Consider the following 6,458-nt stretch of genomic DNA (forward strand, 5'->3'; position numbering starts at 1 on the left):
AAAGCATCTTCAACAAATGTTGCTTGTGTGGCTGGTGGTCTGCATGTGGAAAAAGGTACATAGATCAATATTTATCACATTGCAGAAAGGTCAAGTCAAAGTGAATCAGGGACCTCAACATAAAATCAGATACAATGAAGTTAATAGAAGAGAAAGAAGAAAAAACACTTGAATACATTGTTACAGGAGCTGAATTCCTGAAGAGAACAGCAATGGCTCAGTGTCTTAAGATCAACAATTGATAAATGGGACATCATGGAACTGAAAAGCTTCAGTAAAGCAAAGGATGAAATCAATAGGATAAAATGGCAGTCTACAGACTGGAAAAGGATCTTCACCAGCCCTACATCTGACAGAGGGCTAATATGCAAAATTTACAAACAATAAAAGAAACTAGACATCCATAACCCCAAAACCAATTAAAAATGAGGATCAGAGGAAATGAGGAATCTCAGATCTCCAAGAAAACACTTAAAGAAATGTTCAACTTCAACAGTCTTCAGGGAAATGCAAATCAAATGACCCCGAGATTCTAACTTACACCAGTCAGAATAGCTAAGAAAAGAAATCTCAAGTAATAGTACATGCCGGCAAGGATGTGGAGAAAGAGAAATACTCCATCGCTGGTGAGACTGCATACTGGTACAACCACTCTGGAAATCAATCTGGCATCTCCTCAGAGAATTTGAAATAATTTTACCTAAAGACCCCACTATACCACTCCTGGTTATATACCAGGAAGTTGCTCTACCATATCATAAGGACACATGCTCCACTATGTTAATAGCAGCCTTATTCCTAATAGCCAGAAACTAGAAGCAACCTGGATGTCCCTCAATGGAAGAATGAGTAAAAATGGAGTTCATTTACACAATGGAATACTATTTCATTACCAAAAATAAAGACAACATGAATTTTGCAACCAAATGGATGAAACTAGAAAATACTATCTTGTGTGAGGTAACCCAGACCCAAAAGAACATGCGTAGTATATACTCACTGATAAGTGGATATTTACCAAAACGTACAGAATATCCATGATTTGCCAAACAAACTGTAAGAAGTTAAACAGAAGGAAGACCCAAGTGAAGATGCTTCAGTCCTACTTAGAAGGGGAAACCAAATAATCGTGGAAGGCACAGGGAGGAGGGAAAAAGCAGATATAGGGCAAGGACAGGAAAAAAGATAAGAGGGCCAGTTGAATGAATGGAAATATACAGCTGCCAGGGGTGGGTTTGAGGGGAGCCTCTAGGGAGACCCAGAGACCTGTTATGTGAGATATGCACAGGAATCAGTGTAGGTGACCTTAGCTGAAATGCTCAACAGTGAGGCTACTGAACCTGAAGAGCCTACCTCCAGAACAATCTCCCCCTAGGTTAAAGATGAGGATATCAACCTACCTTAAAATTTTTGATCCAGAATGTTTTCTGTCTAAAATAAATGTAAGGACAAAAATGGACCTTGAAAGAAAGGCTGAAGTGTCACTGAACAGTCACTGACAAAACTTAGGATCCATCCCATGGGCAGGCACCAAATCCTGACACTATTACTGATTCCATTTTGTGCTTGCAGACAGAAGCATAGCATGGCATTCCTCTGAGAGGCTCTACCAGCGGATGACTGACACAGATGCAGATACTTACAGCCAACCATTGGACTGAGGTCAGGGGGTGACCCCTGAGGAAGAGTTGGGAAAGGATTGAAGGAGCTGAACAGGCTGGCAACAGTGTCATCTAACCTGGACCCTGGAGAGCTCCAGAGACTAAGCCACTGACCAAAAATCATACATGGGCTGGTGTGATGCCCCAGCACATAAGTAGCAGAGGACTAACTACCTTGTCTAGCCCCAGTGGGCGAGGATACACCTAATCCTGTAGAGACCTGATGCCCCAGATAAGGGGGATGCCCAGAGGGATACCTTCATAAAAGCTAAGGGGAGGGGGAATGAGGTGAAGAACTCTGTGTGGGAGGGAGCAGGAGGGCAGGCAACATTTGAGATATAAATAAATAAAATAATTAACTAAAAAATTATGCTATTTTTAATAATGATTATATATATCAAAAAGTAAGCTTAATTTTATTAGTGCAGAATGAAGGAAAGGTAAATATGGTTTTTTAACAACTTACCCACATGGCAATGTAGCCATATCTTAAACCCTATGAATAAACAGGTATTATTCTGTGAGGATGGTAGACTGTTCATGGTAGACTGTTATTACACCTAGAAAAGCACAGTGCCTTTTTCACTGAGGAGAGCACACAGGCTTCTGCTGGTATACATATATTCCCCATCCCCCCCCCCCCACACACAGAGTGGGTTAATTGCTAAGAATAGTAACAGAAGAAACCTCATATCTCATGGTATCCTATATTTTTTCATAAAGCATAGATATTAAACATTTAAATAGAGTTCTAAGAAATTATATAAAGAAAAAGGAAAAATTGTCATCCTGAGAAAAGAGTCATCTAAACTAACATTCCGCTCAATTCTTAGGTATGATGCAATCACCAAACGCATTTCTGCTGAGGTGGCGTTTCCTTCCTCAGTCATTATTAAAATTCTAAATGATTTCACAGGATCATTTAAATAACATGTAAGAGGAAGTTTTAAGAAAAACGCCCCACAAGATTAAAAACAAGATTTAGCGTTTTCTTACAAGAGGGCTTTGGCTTTGGAAAGACGTTCTTAGCTGCCAAATTGTGGGACTATATAACACAATATTCACGTGATAAAATCACATAAGTGACCCAATATAGTCATTAGCTGACTTATTTATATTGTTGATAAAAAAGAGAGTTCTTCCCATTCCAGGGTACAATAATTTATTTTTGAGTCAAATATGAGTGACTATATTTTATGAAAAAAAAATTGGTTTTCCCTAGTAACATGCTACATCACTGAGGGAGTGGGAGCCACACAGCCACTTGTTACTAATAGAACAAGCAGGGATACACAAATGAGTAGATTTGCTCATATATCCAGAAATTACAAGAGTGTAGGCTACAGAAAGGCTGCAAACCTTTGATAGAGGTTTAATACTCCATCTGATGACATAACTAGCTTTGATTTGGTATAGGAATGGTCTATCCAAAATCTCTTTGAAAGGTTTGACCTGAGAGTAGCTGGAGCCTAGGGTTGAGCAGTGAATGACTCTCTGGAACTAAAGACGATCAAGTATAATTTGGCTGTGAATTTACAACTTCTGGATCTTCCTATTCCTATCTTTCTGGACTCTAACTATTTATTAGTCTTGCAGATTCTTTAAAACCTAACCATTTGAATTTTTCTTCCTTTTGGAACTTCAAGTTTTAAATGTGTACTATTAATTTTACCCTCTACTTAACTATATTTTTCTATATCTTATTTTACTTCTGTTTGTAACTTCTGAGTTATATGTGTGTGTACTTAATTCATAGTTACTTATTGAAGAACACAACATTTCTTATATTTTTCAATAAAGTATTAATTTTTCCTCTTTGAAATTTTCTGTTCAATGTTTTATGACAAGATTGATTGTTTAACTCCTTGACAATTACAGAAGGACTTTAATAAAAAAAACTGAAATAATAGCTCTTAAATTCATTTATCCAGTTAATTAAAAACATACTACTTCATCATATGGATTTATTTCATTCATTAAGAATTCAAGCCCACTAAGCATGAATAAAAATGAATTGGATAGTTTAGGAGTCAAATTGTTTGGTTTTACTTGCATTTCATTTAAACATTTCATTGTAACATAACACTAGTAAGAGATACTTTACATAATAAATAATTTATAAAGTGATTTTTAAAATGAATAAGAGATATAAATGTTGTTTTATATAATTTCATAGGAACTGAATTATTTGATTTAATGTACTTTAATGATTGAAAAAGATTTATCAGAAAATGTAACGATTGAGTGTAAAGGCAGAAGAGTTGAAAAGACATTTGCATCAGGTGAGAGAGAATTTCTCTTAGCACTTTCATAATTCATATTTATCCCACACATTATATTAAATGGTTAAAAATGCACTTTATTTAGGAAGATATTAACTTTAGATGAAACAGCTAGAAAACAAGAAATTGGGCATTGTCACGTTCTCAGACTGTTTTATGTGAGGAATAGTAATTATTCTATGGGGATTTGAGAGCTACACAGTTCTTAGTGAACAGGACACAGGATGAGGAGAGCTCTGTGTACTGGTCATACTTTATTCAGGATCCACAGATTGAGTCACTTTTGCATCATTAAAACAGGTGTATCTCATCAGAACAATTCAATGTATGAGCTGCACAATCTATATTTTAGGCTGTGGGAGTCACAACCATCTTAATCAAACCCATCCTTTAAGGTTCAAGGATATATATGTAAGAAGTTTTTACTTGTGGGAAGCTTTAAATGACTCTAAGGCATCGGCAATTTCCAGAAAAAAAAAAACATGGTGGCTTACATATAAACTGTCAGAGACTCTGCTAGCATGTACAGACAAATTCAATATCCAGCTTTGAGAGTGAAGTGAGCAGAAACAGCCAGCAAGGAGAGACTGGCCATTAATAGCCTCTGGAAGAGGAAAAGTATGTTTTTCTTAAATTGGTTGCACTGGATATATCACCCACACTCCAGGGATATCCCCACACCCAAAAGTAGATAGTCAACACAGACTAAGTTCATTTCAGTGGAAGGAAACAAATGACTAATTGTTAAGCTCTTAAAATAAGACTCTTATGATAAAATCTTAATAAAAATGTTAAGCTATTTACTTTCAGTTTTTCAGGAATAGTTCAATTATAATTAGGCTATTTATATTTTTGAAATGGGCAATGAATTTCATTTTACTTAAGTTCTAGGTAACTTTTCATGATCAAAGATACATGTTAAAAAAAAAGTCTACTTTAAAAACTTCACATATGAACGGACTGAAAAAAACAATAAAGAAAAGGAAGAAAGAAAGTAAGGAAGAAAGAAAGAAAGAAATTACTTGATCAATGTATTCCTCAGAGAATTTCACAGAGCCCAAACCAAACTTTCAAACAGGTATTTCAGACTTTTACAAATGAAACTTCAATAGCCTTTATCTCACTGAAGACAGAAATCAATAAAATATGTTTAATCTGGGAGAACAGTATCCTTTGATTTTGCTATTTCAAAAGATGTTGAAATTATGCAAGAGAAACACTTCTGTGCATCTTAAAAGCAGTTTCAGAAGTCTCAGTGCCTCGGGATTACCTGTTTTCTGTCAGAATATTTGGACCATTGCCCCACAATGTTCATTTATCTTCATCATTCATCTTTGTGTCATTACACCATATCATATAGTGAGGCACTCACTCCTGAAATCACTCAGTCTGAGTTTGGAGCCACCTAAGAATTACATGAAGGATAACAAGCAAGTTTTCTTAAAGTTAAAAAAAAGATTGTAACTCTTGGGATGAATATGTGCATTCCTTTAGAATATTTATTTACTTATTTACCAATAAAATGGAATCACAAGGACACTTTTATAAATCTTTTATTTAATATTTACTGTCACTTGTTCCAGGACAGCCAGGGCTACACAGAGAAACCCTGTCTTGAAAAACCAAATATATATATATATATACATATGTATATATATATATATATATATATATATGTATATATAATTTGTGGTATTATGTTCCTGACAATATATATTGTAAAATGATTAAAAAGATCTGAATATATGAAATTGAAATTGCATGAAGCCTAAATATTAGGTTTGTTTTTGAAAGGTACAGTCTTTGTAACCAGCACAAAATCCATCATAACATATTTGAATTACACACAAAGTAACTGAAAAGTAAAACGAGGAAAATAAACATACATGCTACAATAAAAGTAACTAAAATTTTTACAAATCACAGAACCTATTTTACACACAAGGGCAAAAACTATGGAAATAAGATCAAATTAATCATACCTCAGAACTAGGATACACTTAAGGTGTCTACATTAATACAGTTTTTATTTTTTTAATTTTTATTGGTTATTTTATTTATTTAAATTTCAAATGTTATCCCCCTTCCCGGTTCCCCTCCAAAAACCCTCTACTCTACCCTCCTCCCTGCTTCTGTGACGGTGCTCCTCACCCACCTACCCACTCCCGTCTCACCACCTCAGCATTCCCCTACTCTGGGGCATCAAGGCTTTACAGGACCAAGATGCCAGATAAGGCCATCCTCTGCTACATATGCAGCTGGAGCCTTCCACGTGTATTCTTTGGTTGGTGGTTTAGTCTCTGAGAGCTCTGGGTGGTCTGGTTGGATGGCTCAGCAGTTAAAGGCTAGGCTCACCACTAAAAATTTTCTGTTTTTCTGATGAGGGTGGTGTTAGAATATATGAGAGCTAGTAATAAAGTATACTTTGTTTTTAATTGTAACACTTTACATATCATATAATCTTACTATATCTTTTGGTAATATTAGAAGCTAATCCCATAAAATCTCAATAGTG

The sequence above is a fragment of the Mastomys coucha genome, unplaced genomic scaffold (assembly GCF_008632895.1).
Source record: "Mastomys coucha isolate ucsf_1 unplaced genomic scaffold, UCSF_Mcou_1 pScaffold9, whole genome shotgun sequence".
Taxonomy (NCBI): Eukaryota; Metazoa; Chordata; class Mammalia; order Rodentia; family Muridae; genus Mastomys; species Mastomys coucha.